This window comes from Euprymna scolopes, chromosome 18, assembly GCF_053919585.1.
Source record: "Euprymna scolopes isolate OS-2025 chromosome 18, ASM5391958v1, whole genome shotgun sequence".
Taxonomy (NCBI): domain Eukaryota; kingdom Metazoa; phylum Mollusca; class Cephalopoda; order Sepiida; family Sepiolidae; genus Euprymna; species Euprymna scolopes.
Genome location: NC_136499.1, coordinates 109200586 through 109221221, shown reverse-complemented (window position 1 = coordinate 109221221; position 20636 = coordinate 109200586). Strand labels below are relative to the sequence as shown.

General features: G+C 30.6%; 1 protein-coding gene across 1 annotated transcript in view; it reads left to right on the top strand.

Annotated features, from left to right (window-relative positions):
* Positions 1-499: 499 nt before the first annotated feature.
* The window catches only part of LOC145297754 (von Willebrand factor A domain-containing protein 5A-like), a 52735-nt gene continuing 32598 nt past the window's right edge, over positions 500-20636 (top strand). Inside the window, exon 1 of the mRNA XM_080143994.1 lies at positions 500-599. The gene's annotated coding sequence lies outside the window, so the exon portion shown is untranslated. The remainder of the gene's footprint in view (positions 600-20636) is intronic.

Sequence of the window (20636 nt, the reverse complement as noted above, 5' to 3'; positions counted from 1 at the left end):
CCTCCAAGCTTTTCAAAACCACGTAATCGCCTAAAAAGTAAAATTTCTTTTTTTTTTTTTTTTTCTTAAAATGATGGTGAGGGAGATTTAGCTGAGGTTGTTAATCTATAATAAAAGTCTCACGTTTAAAAATAAAAATGATGAAACGTGTAGGCGATACACATGCCAACATACACGTAGACAGCAGACAACCACACCTTCTTTGCCGCTCCCTTGCAATGTTGCTAATTTAGCGGTTTTCCCGCTAGATCTGGAGATTTCGTTTAGAATTTAACAAGTAAAATTTTGATCTAGCGGATTTTTCTGTAAAATCTGGACATTTTATTTTGACATCCACACAACCCCAATTTCAGATAAAAATGTAACTAAAAGCGCTTTAAAACACATATATACACACACAAAATAAATAAATAAATAAATAAATAAATAAACATATCCGGGTCACTAGAAAAGAAGTGTTTATTGCGTTTGATAATATTTATTAGTGTTTATTTAGAATTACACTTAGTTAAAAACAAAAATATACAATAATCTTGGTGATGTACACACTCGTCAGGGAACAAAGGTGTCACATTCCAAAAATCACGTAAATTTATCAAGTACGTAGTTTGTTTGTTTGTTTTTTTGTTTGTTTGCTTTTCTAATATAAATATTTATCAATTAATGAACATATCCAAAAATTATGGAAATCCTTTAATTAGAAAATTAATGGAAACAGTTTTTGAAGATAATTAGCGAAAATTGAGTTGTGCCAAATTAACCCAAGATTTTCACTTTTCAGAAAATGATTATAATTCGAAATCTGTTCATTTATTTTTTTTTTTTCGATACTTGTACAGTTTAATCAAGACATTAAAAAACGAAAATATTCAAAAAATGAAAATATTGTAAAAAAAAGATAAATAAATAAATAAAATCAAGACATTAAAAAACGAAAATATTGAAAAAATGAAAATATTGAAGAAAAAAATAAATAAATAAAATCAAGACATTAAAAAACGAAAATATTGAAAAAAATGAAAATATTGAAAAATAAATAAGTAAATAAAATCAAGACATTAAAAAACGAAAATATTGAAAAAAATGAAAATATTGAAAATAAATAAATAAATAAATAAAATCAAGACATTAAAAAACGAAAATATTGAAAAAACGAAAATATTGAAAAAAAAAAATCAAGACATTAAAAAAATGAAAATATGGGGTTTTACTAAATATGTTTGACTAAAAATGGTGTACGATAGAAATTATTAAAAAAAATATGTTATAATTAATTTGTTAAGTTTGGTTTTCAATTTTATGTAGGACTTTTTAAATTTTGGCTTTTTCTTCCCTATTTTATGAAATAATTCTATATTATTATTGAAAATGTCACACCTAAGTATTTGTAACACTGGCTGGCACTTGTCTTTTTTTCTTTTTTTTTTACACAGTGATCACCACTTATCAAGACCCGGAAGCCACTCAGGGATAAGGGTTATTGCAAGTACATTACGTTAGTGTGGAGATTTGATGAAGTGTTTACTTAAGGGGGCGGTTCATTAGGAATTTGTTAACGTTGGACTTGAAGACATCCAAGTTGTAGTCCGGTGGGGAAGCAGGCAGACGGAACAGAGTTCCACAGGCGTGCAGTTCTAAGAAAGAAGCTTTGTTCATGGAATCCACATTTTGATTTAGGCACAGATAAAGAGTGGGAGAAATTTTTCACAATGGATTCAGCTAGACGGGTGTTTTTCGTGAAAGATTGGCAAGGGGGGACCAGAGATTGGAGTTCAAACGAGCACCTGCCATGGAAATAACGATAAAACAAGGATAGGCTCGCAACGTCTCTTCTGTGCGAGAGAGGTTGCAGGGTAGAGAAAAGGGCATCCCCCACTAAGCCATGAAGTCTATTTTGTACTCTGTCAAGGCAGGATAGGCTGTTTTTAGCAACTCCTGCCCAGATATGGCAAAAGTATTCCATCCTCATTAGTTGTTGTTGAAATAATAAAAACAATATCAATGTTAACCTTTAAAAGAAAAGAACTTTATTTGCCTTTTTACATTTTGGAGAGAGTACACCTCTTGTTAATAATGTTCAACAGCAACATACATCTCGTTGGTTTCGGGGCTAAGAGTGTACTGCCTATTCGCCTGTCATGCTTGCTAGGGATTGGTTAAGGAGAGAGAGAGAGAGACAGACAGACAGACAGACAGACAGACAGGGGGGGGGAGATGATGAGGGACTCTGGATAGCAGTTCCTGGTTTGTGTCATATTGGCTAGGGATTGGTTAAGGAGAGAGAGAGAGAGAGAGACAGACAGACAGACAGACAGACAGACAGACAGAGGGGGAGAGATGATGAGGGACTCTGGATAGCAGTTCCTGGTTTGTGTCCGGTATATAAAAAAGAGAAAGAGAGGGGCTAAGAAACTATTATTTCTTGGGGAATGGTATTATTTCCATCCTACTTCTTGGCTTTTAGGGGTGATTCAGGTCAGTCCTACATCTTCTTGCAGCAGTTTGGACTGCAAACGTTTTATTGCTTTTATTCTTTTTTTATTTTTAGATATTTTTCCCAATGATTTTACATATAAATATATATTGTGTAATAACTATTAAAGAAAACGTTGTAATTAAATATTTTTAAGCTGTTGAGTATATTTGATACAACCCGTTATTGAAAACAAATTCTCCATTTACAAGTTTCTTTCAACTAAGTCAGAGAAAGCCAGTAATTAGTATCAAAAGCTAAACATCGATTTTCACTTTTATTCATTGACAGTCAAGTATTAATTGACCAATTTGAACGACCATCTTATTAAATGTGGGAGTTCAAATTATGTTATCAACTTGCACAGATATGACGTAAAAGACACTGTCGAAGGTGATTGAATATTTTTTGCTTCAAAGTAACAAATAATCGGGCATTAACTATAAATTTCCTATAAAGACTAATTATTTCAAAGTAAATAATAATTAAATATTTGTTCTTGAATTTTCCAAAGACATTCTTATTTTGTTTTCAATTTCCGAATATCTTAAATGTTCTCATACTTTAATTCAAATGGTGTGTACCTAAAATGTCGGTTTATTTGATTTGCAAACAAAATTGACAATAAATTGAAAATAACAACAAGGCCAAGGTTGTTTGGCGGATTGAGACTGTGGGGGGGGGGGGTCAATAATCATATCCCATTTTGTCTTACAATGTTTTAACGCTTGCTCTACACTAATTAATCACCTGAATACCACATCCACTTTATGCGCTTAATCCTACGTCAAATATGTTGTTTGAACATTAATTTTATATTTAAAAAACAAAAACATTACATCATATAAGCTAGAGTGAGACAAATTACAAACAACAACAACAAAAAAAGAAACAAATAAAATGAGCTAAGGAATAGGTTAGTAAAGCTCTCTAAACACATTTTAAATGTAACCTGCTCACTGTTTTCAGGATTGTAAAACCTAAAACAAAGCAAATAAATCTCAAAGTGGGAGTGGAAACTAGTGGTGATATAAGAAAAATAGAGATAGATAATGAGAAACGATTGTGATCTCCAAAATAAAGTTGTTTTGTTTTAATAAAGTACTACATACCTATATATTATCCAGTTTGGATACTTAAGTGCTGTAAATGTTCTGAACTCATTACTCATCTAGACTTGTGTGTAGTTGTGTGAGGCAAAGCCTAAAATAAAAATACTGACTTTTGAAGGAGGAAAAAATCAGTCATGACAGTTTGGGAAGTAAACAAGTTTCTTACATCTGACTTTAATCATAATGCATCCAGCGGTTCCTACATTACGATTTAATCTGTAAGTTGTTAAATAAATCCCTAAATAAATCCATATATATTTTCCAAAATTTATTGAAAGTCGTGAAACAGGTAAAGGTTTTATTTTCCTTTTAAAACAAAGTTGATTTGTATTAATTTTTTTGTTAAGTGTACAAAATGCTATTTGAATTGTTTTCATGCGCCATTGAAAATAGTCGACGACTGATTTGCAAAATACAAAAATGATGTGAGAACACATCACCCTATCCCATGTTAACAATGAGTTTCTAAATAATAGTACTATTCAGAAAACCATTCTTAACATGGGAAGGGAGGCTTTTTTAAAACTATTCTGTGCTTCCCCTTTATCAAAGAATGTTCATATTTTTATTATAATTATAAAGGTTTGGTTGATTAATTTGTTTGAGGTTGATTTGGAAAAAATAACAACAATAATAATAATAATAATAATAATAATAATAATAATAATAATAATACAGAGCTAGCCAGAGAGTTAAAAAGGTTTTGGATGATGAAGAAAATCAAAATAGTACCGATAATAGTAGGATCACTAGGAACAATTCTGAAAAACTTTGAAAAAAGAATGTCAGAAATTGGAATCAGAGGAATAACTGCAAAAGTACAACGACTAATGATAATGAAAACGACTGAAATATTAAGGAAAACCCTTGAATGCGGAGAATAATACAAGAAGACAATATAACGAATAAGCGTTACAGGGAATGAAGAACACCGAAGCTGCATATCTACAAGTTCTACACCCCCATCATGCATCCTTCCATTGTTTCAATACCGCCTTTCTCAATAAAAAGGTGACACCAAAGAGCTGAGAAGGATCAATAAGGACTGAAAGACCGAGGAGAGAGCGCCAGCCAGACCTCGGTTGGACAAGCACAAAGAGAAGAGGGACTTTGGGGAGGCTTAGTGCCACTCAAATTTCAGTATAAACCAATGGCCACTGCCAGCGAGAAATCAATGGTAAGCGGCTGTTGCGATGATGCAAATGCTATCGAAGGAGGTGGAGAGAACTGGACGTCTGGGGAGACTTGTTGTCACTCAGTCTCCAGAAAACACCACAGATTTCCAATCAGATCGTTTGTTGAGTTGTGTGAAAGCTCCATGTGAGCCAATAATAATAATAATGGCAAATGTGTAGATTAAACCCTTAACACATCTCCCTGCAAATAAAGAAGAAAAAATAGATTCTGATTTATAAGTGATTATATGCAAACACTTTACAGATATTTGCGGAAAGAAAAAATATATGAGAATTTTGCAGGATATACAACAAAAAAAGTGGTAAATAAATATATAGCAAATAAATAAACAAATATATGACAAATAAATAAACAAATAAATAACAAATAAGTAAACAAATACATAACAAGAAAATAAGCAAATTAATTACTAATTAAATAAACAAATAAATAAAAAATAAATACACAAATATATTACAAATGAATAACAAATAAATAAACAAATCCATAACAAATAAATAAACAAATAAATAACAAATAAATTACAAAGAAATAAACAAATAAATAAAAAATAAATAAAAAATACATAACAAATGAACAAATACATAACAAATAAACAAATACATAACAAATAAACAAATACATAAAAAATAAATAAACAAATACATAACACATAAATAAAAAAATAAAAAATAAATAAATAAACAAATATATATACAAATAAATAAATATATAGCAAATAAACAAATGAATAAACAAATAATTAAACAAATAAATAACAAAAAATAAATAAATAGCAAATAAATAACAAATAAATAAACAAATAAATAGCAAATAAATAACAAATAAATAAACAAATAAATAGCAAATAAATAACAATTAAATAACAAATAAATAAACAAATAAATAGCAAATAAATAACAATTAAATAACAAATAAATAAATAAACATATAATAAGTAAATAACAAATATATAAAAATAAATAACAAATAACTAAACAAATATATAACAAATAAATAACAAATAAATGACAAATGAATAAACAAATAACAAATAAAGAAACAAATATATAACAAAAATATAAACAAATAAATAACAAATTAATAAACAAATATATAACAAATAAATAAACAAATACATAACAAATAAATAAATATATAAGAAATAAATAAACAAATACATGACAAATAAATAAACAAATAAAAAAACTAATAAATAAACAAATATGTAACAAATAAATAAATATATAAGAAATAAATAAACAAATGCATAACAAATAAATAAACAAATAAATAAACAAATAATTAAACAAATAAATTGCAAATAAATAAACAAATAAATAACAAATAAATCAAAAAATAAACAAATAAACAAATACATAAAAAATAAATAAACAAATACATAACAAATAAATAAAAAAATAAAAAATAAATAAACAAATATATATACAAATCAATAAATATATAGCAAATAAACAAATGAATAAACAAATAATTAAATAAACAAATAACAAAAAAAATAAATAGCAAATAAATAACAAATAAATAAACAAATAAATAGCAAATAAATAACAAATAAATAAACAAATAAATAGCAAATAAATAACAATTTAATAACAAATAAATAAATAAACATATAACAAGTAAATAACAAATAAATAAAAATAAATAACAAATAAATAAACAAATATATAACAAATAAATAACAAATGAATGACAAATGAATAAACAAATAACAAATAAATAAACAAATATATAACAAAAAATAAACAAATACATAACAAATAAATAACAAATTAATAAACAAATATATAACAAATTAATAAACAAACATATAACAAATAAATAAACAAATACATAACAAATAAATAACAAATTAATAAACAAATAAATAATAAATTAATAAACAAATATATAACAAATAAATAAACAAATACATAACAAATAAATAAATATATAAGAAATAAATAAACAAATACATGACAAATAAATAAACAAATAAAAAAAACAAATAGATAAACAAATATGTAACAAATAAATAAATATATAAGAAATAAATAAACAAATGCATAACAAATAAATAAACAAATAAATAAACAAATAATTAAAAAAATAAATTGCAAAACAATAAACAAATAAATAACAAATAAATAAAAAAATAAACAAATAAACAAATACATAAAAAATAAATAAACAAATACATAACAAATAAATAAAAAAATAAAAAATAAATAAACAAATATATATACAAATAAATAAATATATAGCAAATAAACAAATGAATAAACAAATAATTAAATAAACAAGTAACAAAAAAAATAAATAGCAAATAAATAACAAATAAATAAACAAATAAATAGCAAATAAATAACAAATAAATAAACAAATAAATAGCAAATAAATAACAATTAAATAACAAATAAATAAATAAACATATAACAAGTAAATAACAAATAAATAAAAATAAATAACAAATAAATAAACAAATATATAACAAATAAATAACAAATGAATGACAAATGAATAAACAAATAACAAATAAATAAACAAATATATAACAAAAAATAAACAAATACATAACAAATTAATAACAAATTAATAAACAAATATATAACAAATTCATAAACAAACATATAACAAATAAATAAACAAATACATAACAAATAAATAACAAATTAATAAACAAATAAATAACAAATTAATAAACAAATATATAACAAATAAATAAACAAATACATAACAAATAAATAAATATATAAGAAATAAATAAACAAATACATGACAAATAAATAAACAAATAAAAAAAACAAATAGATAAACAAATATGTAACAAATAAATAAATATATAAGAAATAAATAAACAAATGCATAACGAATAAATAAACAAATAAATAAACAAATAATTAAACAAATAAATTACAAATAAATAAAAAAATAAATAACAAATAAATAAAAAATACATAACAAATAAACAAATACATAACAAATAAACAAATACATAAAAAATAAATAAACAAATACATAACAAATAAATTAAAACAATAAAAAATAAATAAATAAACAAATATATATACAAATAAATAAATATATAGCAAATAAACAAATGAATAAACAAATAATTAAACAAATAAATAACAAAAAAATAAATAAATAGCAAATAAATAACAAATTAATAAGCAAATAAATAGCAAATAAATAACAATTAAATAACAAATAAATAAATAAACATATAACAAGTAAATAACAAATAAATAAAAATAAATAACAAATAAATAGACAAATATATTACAAGTAAATAACAAATGAATGACAAATGAATAAACAAATAACAAATAAATAAACAAATATATAACAAAAAATAAACAAATACATAACAAATAAATAACAAATTAATAAACAAATATATAACAAAAAAATAAACAAATAATAACAAATAAATAAACAAATACATAACAAATAAAGAAACAAATAAATAAACAAAAAATAACCAAATAAATAAACAAATAAAAAACAAATAAATAACAAATAAAAAACAAATAAATAGCAAATAAATAACAAATAAATAAGCAAATAAATAACAAATAAATAAATATATAGCAAATAAATAAACAAATAAATAACAAATAAATAAACAAATACATAACAAATAAATAAATATATACATAACAAATAAATAAATATATAACAAATAAATAAACAAATAAATAACAAATAAATAAACAAATGAATAACAAATAAATAAACAAATAAATAACAAATAAATAAACAAATACATAACAAATAAATAAACAAATAATTAACAAATAAATAACAAATAAATAAACAAATAATTAACGAATAAACTAATATATAACAAATATATAAATATATAACAAATAAATAAACAAATAAATAAGAAATAAATAAACAACTATATAACAAATAAATAAACAACTATATAACAAATAAATAAACATATAAGTATACAAATAAATAACATATAAATAAGCAAATTAATAGCAAACAAATAACAAATAAATAAACAAATCATTTACAAATAAATAAACAAATATATAACAAATAAATGTTATCAAAGGCAAAATAAGTTACTATTCCACTTTTTTCGTGTGTTTTTTAATAGAGATCATTTTACATTCAATTAATATATGCAACTAATCAACCCCACCACTAAATTCTAAAATAATTGTTTGTTTTTTTCAATGTGTTCATGCATAATCTCCTAAAAATGTAGTATCTCACTGGGGGGGGGTCCAGTACTTGCAAATGTAAATTGCTTTTTTTAATTTGTACAAAGTTCTAAATTGTTTTCTTTTATGCATTGTATCCAACAATTTGATAAAATTATAATGAAATTTTCATCCATGTTTTTAACTTGTGCCAAAACTGAAAAAATGCAATGAAACATTTCAGAGATCAGACAACGAGAAAAGTGAGAGGGATGCCAGCAAAATAAACATCAAAACTTGTTCTAGCATTATACATCTCATGGTATTAACAATGATCTCTCTGAGAGGTTTATGTAGAAGTTTAGCAAAGTGATACAAAAAGAAGTTTGAACATTTTAAAATATTAGATAAGGGAGTAGGAAGTGAACTCTAGAATATTTACTTTGTTTACCATAATTTATTATTAAAAAAACATTGCATTAAACTTTGAGAGTTTAATGGTAAATTTGGGATTGGGATTCCTAATCTGTAATCTTGTGGCCCTTGGTTTTATGTTATAAATAAATGAACTTCAAATAAATAAATACATCATGTTTGTTTCATTTTATTTCATTGTCAAGAAAAGAAATTTAAAGAATCGTTTTTAGAATCGGAAATAAGGCTATAATTTTTCCAGTTCTGATACTCCAAAAAGTTCCGATTTTTCTGATGCCCAATTCTGATTAATCATCCCAACACTAGTATGAACACGCTGAAAAATTTGAGTAAAAAAAATAAAAACAGCAGTTATTTTAGAATTTAGATTAAGGGATCAGTTTTGTATACAATTTTGACATAACATGATCTCTCACTTTTTGGCCAGATTGCGTTATAATGGCATCTTATCATTTTAGTTCTTAGACGGAAATTCTTCTTTTTTTTTCTTTTTTTTTTTGCGGAGGGCACCTGAACTTAAGATTAATGATGAAATTAAGAAAAGGATTTGAGGGAACTGTTATCACATGGACTTAGGGTTTGTGGTAGAGTTAATGAAGTTTTTTCAATCCCTTTCCCCAAAAAACACACACAATTTATCTCACTTACCTAAAAGAAATCGAGTTATATATTCTTAAAATGTTCTTTGGATAAACGATTGGTTGGAATTGGGTTATAAATGGACAATAGCTTTACATGCAAATCCAATTTCCAACTCTAAATTCTGAAATAATGCTGTTTTTGTTTTCCAATATGTAATTGCCTAAAAAAGAAGAATCTAATTTTTAAGGAGTAGGATTTAGATTAGGGTACTCATCTACAAATTTATCAATAATTCTTTAAATATAACACTTTAAAATATTCTATAAAGTTCTTCAGTACGCTTTAAAAAATAATATGCAAACTATAGAATGTATTATTAATGTTCCTTAGTACAAATGATTTAGCTAAAAAAAAAAAAATTAATTTCCCTAAAAGCATATATAAAAAGCTCATGATTTCAATTTCATAGAGAGCATCTTAAATTTACGAGAAACAATAGAAAATGAATTAAAAATCACAAATATTTGGAAGCTAACATCTTCAATATAGCCCAGTTAACATCTTCAATATAAGTATTTTTTTCTTTATCTATCTATTAATAAGAAAGCGTGTGTGTTATTTATTTTGTGTGTCACGCTTACATCCGAGTGACTGTCATTTAATTGTTATGGACATCCATTTCTTTTAATAATAATTTTACCAAGAATTCTTCATAAGTTTTGGTTTCGGTTTCGATTATACTTGATGGCACTCGAGTAATCTATTTTTTTTTATAAATAATTTTATCAAGAATATTTCATAAGTTTTGGTTTCGGTTTCAATTCAAGCTGATTCACCCAAACCGTATGGATATATTATTTATTTATTTATTTTTTTTTAAATCACAACTTTATAACATATAAAAATCGATAAAACATTAACTCTATAATAAGATATAAGCAATCTGCAAGAATTAAAATATCATATTTAAGCTTACTTTACGACCGAGCTACACCGGGCGTCCCTGCTAGCTTAGATAAATACTTTTGTAGTTTTACTTGGCCTTCGGGACAAGATCAAAGTGTAGTATCTGTTCTTCAGATGCTGCACTTCTATTTCTTGTTCTCTTTCAGTGGAGGAGAAATCCTTCACGACTGAGACAATTTTTATTTTTGTACCTTTTCTCCACGTTAAAAAACGACCCTGGTGTCTAACTCTGTCCCGTGGGGAGGCATAGTAAATAGGTACAATAATATAACAGAGTGTCTCCATTTATACTGACCATCTACAGAATGCCAACATCAATATATTACATATTAATGAGTCCCCTGTGGAATTTCCACAGCTTATGCTAGTATAGCATTAATGCAGAACATTTTCCATTTGGTCTTTTTTGGCTTTTTGTTTCTAAAAGCGTGGCTTCAGGTTTCAATTTGGCCTTTTCTCTGAAAAATTTAGCATTTTTTTATAGTCTGATCTTGACCAAAAACCTTTATTATAGTCTGAGCAACTGAGTTTGTCAGCGTAAAATATCGTAAAAAAATCTTGTAATAATAATCTATAATATAAATCTCACCTGTCTGTTTAAATGTATGTATGTATGCATGTATGTATGTATGTATGTATGTATGTCTGCCTAAAACTTTCGATAGAGGACACAGATATTCAAGAGATCAGTTTCATTTTGAAGCTCAACCCTTTGGACGACAAATATCGAAAAATTAGCCAAAAACATTCATTCCTTTACTCTCAACTGGGCAGTTTACTGCAAGGAGAGGTCACTTTTCTCGACGCTATTTTCGAAAGTGATCCCATCTTTTCGATTGACTAGCCTTAATTTAAAACTTCCACCACTTTTGTTTTGGCGATGGACGCAACGGCAAAGACGTCACTTTTTTTCACGTTTTTTTCCTCCTTTGCGGAACTAGTTCAAGCATGCCTGCCTACTACCACTTATTTAAAAAAAAATTTTCTTTTGCTTAACACACACCTTCAAAAACCTAGGCAATGCCGAGAACTCTTGCTAGTCTATAATATAAAAGCGAAAATGTATGTGTGTGTGTGTGTGTGTTGTGCGTGTGTGTGTGTGTGTCCGGCAAATACTTTTTTTCGAGGGGGGGGGCTCGAGGGGTCACTAATTCTACCAATTTTTTATATACTCCCTAGATTATAATATCTCCGATTTACGACAGGAGGTTGCACCTATCTTTTATTTGAGCGACTTTTACACGCTATTTTCGCACTGTTTCTTCCTCTCCGCATGTTTCTTTGGCTTTTTCGTATAAAAGTGAAACTGATTTGAAAAAAAATCGAGTCGCTGACCTTAGTGGTCAACAGATGTTGAAGGTTATCAGGAATGGGGAATACCACTTTATATCAGACAATTGTTACTGCCAGAGCTCCTCCCTTTTGGGGGAGCTGATTTCCCCCCATGAAGGCTGAAAAAACTGGCTTCCAGCAAAACTTAAGTGTGTGATTTCATTTCTCCTGTGTGAACTCATTCACTTTCACTTTCTCCATGTCAACTTTTTAATCATTAATTTAGAACACTTTTCACTTGTTGCCCCGTTGTGGCTGAGCGATAAGATGTCAGGGTTTTTTTCCCCTTTCTGTTCCACCTTCGTGTCTACCAGTCTAAACACCCGGGCAATGCCGGGTACCCTGGCTAGCAAACAATAAAACTTATTTACTCAGAAGCGTCAAGAGGTTATTTTTGGCAAATATCTTTTTAAGTCCATACCTAAAAAGATATTTGTTGCAATATTTTGGAATGATAATGGGGTATGATCCCACACAGTCGGACGATTCTATTTATAAAAGATGTTGCTAAGAACTGACGAATCAAATAAATTCACGTTCTGCTACCAATCAATCAGAAACCAGAATTGCTTCATAAATATTAAACCTTTTCTGGAGCAATTTCACATGTTCTTTTCCTGGGTTTCGACACGGTAAGAATATTTTGTTCTGTGGAACTGTCTACTACAAACAAGTCACCTCCCCGGACTTGTGTGTAACAGCGAACCATCTGAAACTCAAAATGGCTTACACTTCTAAAGAAAACTCATAATGGCTTACACTACTAAAGAAAACTCCCGATTTTTATTAAATATTCCTTCTTACACTTGTAGGAATTTTTGACACCCCTGTGGAGGACTTGTGGATATGTTATACATATCCCCCAGTCGTACAAAATAAGAAAAATAAATTGAGAAACAAACAAACAACGCGTTTATTGAATTAAACAAACTAAAATTTATTTCATGAAGAAACAAATGAAAGAAAAGGGTACAGCACGTGTTTAGTTTGGCGTGCGTCTCTCGCTGTTAACTGGTGAGAAAGAAAGTCTATTGTTGTAGAGAGAGAGAGTGAGAAAATCAATCCAGTTTGGCGCGTCTCTCGCTTTTAACTGGTGAGAAAGAAAGTCTATTGTTGTAGAGAGAGAGAGTGAGAAAATCAATCCAGTTTAGCGTGTGTCTCTCACTGTTAGCTGGTGAGAGGGAAAGTCTATTGTTGTAGAGAGAGAGAGAGACAGAGAGAGAGAGAGAGAGAGAGAGAGAGAGAGAGAGAAAGAGAGAAAGTCAATCCAGGCCATGGAGATAGAAAGTGTGTAAGGTGTACGTACTGTCTGTTGTCTCTTACCCCACATACAGTAGCAGGTGACGTAGTCGCGCGGGCGTATGCGCCCCAAAAGGGACTGGTTAGTCTGTCGACCTCTCAGGGCGGAAACCGAATTGAAAAGGTGGAAACAGCTTATGTCTCTTGCTTTTATAGTTGTTTCCAGTGGTCTTTTGTGCATGTGTGGATTTCCTTCAAAGGGGAAGTGACGTTGCCCATGTGTGCGTACGTGTGCGCGTATGTGTGCGTACATGTGTTTACATTAGCGTGTGTGTGTATGCATGTGAATGTGAGTTTATGTACATGAACGTGAATATATCTACATGTGTGTACGTGCACGCGTATGCTTCTGTGCGCGTATGTATATGACAAGAAAAATGGCTTGAGATGTGAACGCATGTTTTTGTGCGAGACTAGAAGGGCTCGTACACTCCTAACACATAACTGCGAATAAAATATAAAAAAGACTCGTTAATTTCTCTTTTAAAAGTGGGTTGTTTATTTTCTTTATGGATTATACTTCCAAAATAAACTATTAAAGTTGTATAAAAAGTAATAGAAATATTTTGTTATTTTTTAAAAAATAGTAATGAAATTAATTGAATTTTACGAGTTCAGTATTTTTCAATTTTTAAACTTTAAAAATCTATCAAAATTTTTCTTTTGATTCTATTTTTACGATATTTTCAGGGTCAATGTGAAATTTTATGCTCTTTCCAATAAACCGAATATGATATTTTAGACAAACGTTTTTTTTTTAATTCACGCCTCCCCCCCCCCATTTTGAAATGTCTATTAAAAAGTAAATAATTAATTTACTCGCCAAAGTTTTATATATCACAAATTGAAGATAAAAGATCAATAAATAATATATTCAAATTTAAAACAAAAAAGTAGTGTTTTTTAGAAATTTACCTGTAAAGTCCAAAGTATAAAAACTTTTTTAAAAAAAACACGTTGTTTGTTTTTTTTTTTTGGTTTTTGTTTTGTTAAATGAAACCTTGGTCCTTGCTCCTTTAATTGAAAAAAAAATTAGGGTTTGAATTACATTTTTCGAGTAGTTATAAGCTTGGAAAGACAGGGGGTCGAATTAATTCGCCCCCCCCCCATTTTGAACTGTCTATTAAAAAGTAAATAATTAATTTACTCACCAAAGTTTTATATATCACAAATTGAAGATAAAAGATCAATAAATAATATATTCAAATTTAAAACAAAAAAAAAGTAGTGTTTTTTTTTTAGAAATTTACATGTAAAGTCCGAAGTTTAAAACCTTTTTTTTTTTAAATCACGTTGATTTTGTTTCTTTGTTTTTTTGTTTTTTTTTTGTTAAATGAAACCTTGGTTCTTGCTCCTTTAATTGAAAAAAAAATTAGGGTTTGAATTACATTTTTCGAGTAGTTATAAGCTTGGAAAGACAAGGTGTCGAATTATTCAATATTTTTCACAAAGTTTCTGACACACCTAGTCAGTGCAAAAAAAAATGTTATCAAATAAACATAACACTTTAGTCACAGTCAGGATTATTTTTGGCAAATTCTTTTTTTTCAACCCATTGTGCCACTTTTTGGAAAAAATGTAATCTTTGTAAAAAAAGTATTAATGAATAAATAAATAAGTTTATTTTTTTATTATTGAAATAAAAACAAAACTAATTTAGTCAGTCACAACTTTCAGCCGAGAGTTTTTGTTTTTGTTTGTTTTGTTTTTTATTATTATTTTTTATAAATAAAATTTTACAAGACCTTTTTTTTTAAATTTTGTAACACATTAGCAATGTAACACTAAAAAAATCTTTTAAAAAGTAGAATAAATCCCTGAAACTGAACAATGTTGCCAATCCAGTGTGCCTTTTTGTGGGGGAACTAGTTTTCCCCACATTTAAAACCTAAGTGTCTAACTTGTAAAATATTGGACAAGATTATCTCCCTTGCACTTCAATGAACTACCACTAGAGGGCGCGACAGTCTTGAAATCTTTTTTCTTTAGTAAATAAAAGGACCGGGAGACGATCTTTCCCTACGAGACGTACCGTCTGCCGATCTATCTATAATGTTATTTTGTCTTGTGCATTTTCATTCATTATGCATTGTTAATGTTAATATACTTCAATTGGCGACGAAGAACGAATAATGCAGAGGAGTAACAAGACAATTTAAAATTAAAAGCGAACACCCACAACAAATCGAATGAGGAAAAGTTGCCGAGTAGCGGATAAAAATGGCTTTATTAGGCACCATTGGAGAATGGAATAGTGCGGAAGAAGAATGGTCGCACTATATTGAGAGAGTAAAGTTTTTTCTTACTGCCAATGATGTGTTGAATGAAGGTAAGAAACGTGCTATATTTTTGTCGGTTATTGAGGCAAAAAATTATGCTATTCTCAGGGGTTTAGCCGAAAACAGCCCAGAGCAGAAAACATTTGAAGAACTATGTATTCTGATGGAGAGGCACATCAGGCCGGCCCCCAACGAGATACATGAACGTTTCTTATTCAACACGAGAGACAAACAAGAAGGTGAGTCCATTAGTGAATATGTGGCCACACTGAGAAAAATGTCGGAACATTGCAACTTTGAAGAAAAAGTAAATGAACACATACGTGATCGTTTGGTTGTGGGAGTGAAAGATGAGAAGATACAGGAGCGCTTGCTGGGCGAAAGAATGCTAACTTTGCACAAGGCCATTGAAATAGCAGTGTCTATGGAATCGGCAAGGAAATATTCCAAGTTGATGTTGGGAGCACAGACGAATGGAAGTGAAACGTCCGTACACAGGTTACCATTAAAACGAGAGTGTTATCGTTGTGGAAGCACTGGCCACCAAGCGGACAAGTGCCAGTTTAAAAACAAGGAATGTTTTAAATGCAGGCGAATAGGGCATACTCGTCGGAAGTGTAGGCAAGAAGAGAGCAGGCCTCCTAACTCCGAAAAACGAGGTAAGGAAAGCAGGATGGTGAACAATGTGGAGGAAAATTGTTGTGAAGAAATGGAAATAAATATGGAAAGGCTAGACTTGCACACAGTTGCTAACCTGCGGACACCACCAGTATTAGTGGAACTGCTAATTAATCAAAAGAAAGTGGTCATGGAAGTGGACACTGGAGCTGCATGCACAGTAATGAGCCTAGAAAAATTCAATAAAATTGGCCAAGTTCGTGATCTAAAGGAAAGCCATGTCAAGTTGAGAACGTACACTGGTGAATTAGTGAAACCACATGGGACCACAGACGTGGAAGTAATCCAGGAAGGGTTAAAGCATCGACTACCTTTGCTGGTGGTGAAAGGTAATGTACCGACACTTCTTGGCCGCAACTGGTTGAATAAGGTAAAGCTGGATTGGAGAAGCATGTTTCCTTTATACCAGGAAGATTCCCCTTCGAGGTTGGAAAGGCTTTTAAAAGAATTTGATTCGCTGTTCAGTGAAGAAATGGGGTGTTTAAAGGATTTTAAGGTCAAAATACCCATTGATAAAACGGTGAGTCCAAAATTTTGTCGGGCAAGACCAGTACCTTATGCTATAAAAGCAGATGTGGAAAAGGAGCTAGATCGCCTGGAAAACCAGGGAATTTACAAAAGAGTGGAATACTCTAGGTGAGCTGCCCCCATTGTACCGGTTGCCAAAAATAATAATGAAGGCATCCGGATCTGTGGAGATTACAAACAAACAGTAAACCGGGCATCACCATGTGACTATTACCCTCTTCCTCGGACAGAAGATATATTTGCTACTTTGAAAGGGGGTCAAAAATTTAGCAAGCTCGACTTGAGCCATGCCTATCAGCAGCTGGAATTGGATGCAGAAACCCAGGAACTGCTAACAGTAAACACTCACCAAGGATTATACCAGCCCACCAGACTACAATTTGGGGTACACAGTGCTACAGGGATTTTTCAAAGGGAGATGGACAAAAGATTGAAGAACATTCCTTTTTGCAAGGTGCGTGTGGATGAAATCCTGGTTTCAGGTAGTGATGACAGTAGTCATCTGAAGAATTTATACAGTGTATTTGCTGCTCTAGATAAGGCCGGATTAAAATTAAAGAGAAGTAAGTGCAAGTTTCTCCTTCCTGAAGTGACATATCTGGGTTTCAGAATTAGTAAGGAAGGCATAGCGCCTCTTCCAGACAAAGTAGCCGCCATGACAGAGGCACCTCGACCGCAAAACATCACAGAATTAAGAGCCTACCTAGGGGCACTTAACTATTATCATAGTCATTTGCCAAACTTATCAACTATACTTGAACCGCTTCACAACTTAATGAGGAAGGGTGCTCCCTGGGTATGGGGTGCTGAACAAACCAGGGCTTTTGAAGAAACAAAGAAAATGCTGTGTTCTGCACCTCTTTTAACTCATTTTGATCCATCTAGACCGATTCTGGTGCAAGTAGATGCTTCTCCCTATGGACTGGGAGCTGTAATGGCTCACAAAATGGAAGATGGAAGGGAGAAACCAGTATGCTACGTATCACGAATGCTGTCTGAGGCAGAACGGAATTATGTGCACATTGAGAAGGAGGGGCTGGCCCTAGTCTTTGCAGTAAAAAAGTTGCACCAATATCTGTATGGGAATAATTTTAACGTTGTTCACTGACCACAAACCGTTATTGGGGTTGTTTGCTGAAAACAAGCCGATCCCTTCTCTTGCTCCTGCCAGAGTTCAACGCTGGGCCATATTTCTGGCTGCCTATAATTACAGGTTGGAGTATCGTGCCGGGTCCCTTAATGGAAATGCAGATTGCCTCAGTCGTCTTCCAATCAGTGTGCAGGAGCAAGATGTCACACTTAATTCTAACAGGATACACATGATGAACTTGGTTGATGCTCCAGTGACTGTGGCGGCAGTAAGATTGGAGACAAGAAGAGACCCTACTTTGAGTCGGGTGTACGAATACATCCTGAATGGCTGGAGTAGGTGTATTCCAGACACGGCAATGAAGCCCTACTTCAACAAACGGACAGAGTTGACATGTGAAGATGGTACCGTATTATGGGGGAGTAGAGTAGTAATTCCGGCTATACTCAGAACAAAAGTGTTGCAGCAATTACATCAGACACACATAGGGATCGTGCGAATGAAGGCCCTTGCTCGCAGCTATGTGTGGTGGCCAAATCTTGATGCAGATATTGAGAGAGCCGGTAAAGCTTGTGGAACCTGCATACATTATCAAAGCAATCCCAGCAAGGCTCCCATTCATTGCTGGGAATATCCAAGTTCACCATGGGAGAGAGTCCACTTAGATTATGCGGGTCTATTTTTGGGGCACATGTTTTTGATAGTAGTGGATGCTCATTCAAAGTGGACTGAAGTTTGCATTACAAAATCATCTTCTGCTATGACCACAGTTGAAAAATTGAGAGGGATCTTCGCAACTCATGGACTACCGGTATTAATTGTGAGTGACAACGGTCCCTGTTTTACAAGTGAAGAATTCAAAGCATTCATGAATGCTAATGGAATTCGGCACATTTTCACAGCTCCTTACCATCCTTCCTCGAATGGACTAGCAGAACGCAGTGTACGCACCTTCAAGGAAGCGCTTAAAAGGATGAATACAGACGGCAAGGCAACACTTGAAACCAAGGTGAACCGATTTTTATTCACTTATAGGATAACTCCAAACTCATCAACTGGGGTTTCTCCTGCCGAGCTGATGTTCAAACGGCAGTTACGAACAGCGTTTCATTTGGCAAAGCCAGACACGTACAAGGCTATGGATGTAAAAAATAAAATGGAAAGGGGGAGCAAGGTAATGGTGCCGCTCCGTGAATTTAAAGTAGCCGATCCTGTGCTTGTGCGTAACTATGGATCTACTCAGCGATGGATTGAAGGTACCATTACCAGACAGGTGGGAGCAGTGAATTTTGAAGTGGAAACCAGTAGAGGGCTAGTAAGGAGGCATGTGGACCAGCTTGTGAAACTCTCATCACCAGTAGCAGTGGAACTTACGCCTGAGATACAAGCAGATAATGCTGCAAAGAATCTTGAGAGTTTCGGCACACCTGAAGTTTCCAGCACACCCGACAGTCCGGAGGAAAGTTTAATACCAGAGAGCAGGCATATGGAAGAGGTTGCAGAGACTCCAGCAGTGGTAGAAAAATCGGCATCACCACCCTCTCGCAAGTCAGGGCGTATTCGGAGACCACCAAAAAAATTTGAAGACTATGTTCGTGATCCAGAGTAAGATTGAAGGGATGTAAAATATTGGACAGGATTATCTCCCTTGCATTTCAATGAACTACGGATTATCTCCCTTGCACTTCAATGAACTACCACTAGAGGGCGCGACAGTCTTGAAATCTTTTTTCTTTAGTAAATAAAAGGACCGGGAGACGATCTTTCCCTACGAGACGTACCGTCTGCCGATCTATCTATAATGTTATTTTGTCTTGTGCATTTTCATTCATTATGCATTGTTAATGTTGATATACTTCATAACTGCTCTCGTGGAGAGGCAAGTAAATAACTATTATTTAAAAAAAAAATATTTTAAGCTTTTTTTTCTTTTTCTTTGAATAATATTGAATAGAGTTCCGTTTTATGATAACGCGACTCTGATTCATTTTTCAAAAAAAAAAAAAAAACTCAATGGCCTCCCCCCTCAAAAAAAGCAAAGGAAATCATTTTTTTTTTTCAAACATTTTTTAAAATCTATCATCGACTACTGCTAATTTTTAAAAAATAAAACAGGAGTAAAAACGTTCAAACTAAATCTTAAATAAACGCAAGTGACTTCTTTCTTTGACTTTGATTTTTTTAACACAAACTATATTCTAAAACTTTGAAATTAAAATTTAGAACAAAATTTGAAATATCTCGCAACACATTGGTGCGTTTTTTGACTTGAAGTTGAACGTCAAAAAAAGAATATTTTTGCACCAACCTAATAGTTGGGGTTCTATTTTGTTTATTTTCTGATTTAAGAGAAAATATTTTTTTAAATAGTTTATTTTTTTACAAATATCTTAAGGTGAGAAACTAAAAAGATATTTGCCAAAATAACCTCGACCAAAACTTGAATAAATTCGTTTTTATTGCTTATTTTAATACAAGATTTTTTTTTTTGCACTAACAAACTGAATAAATCAACCGTAT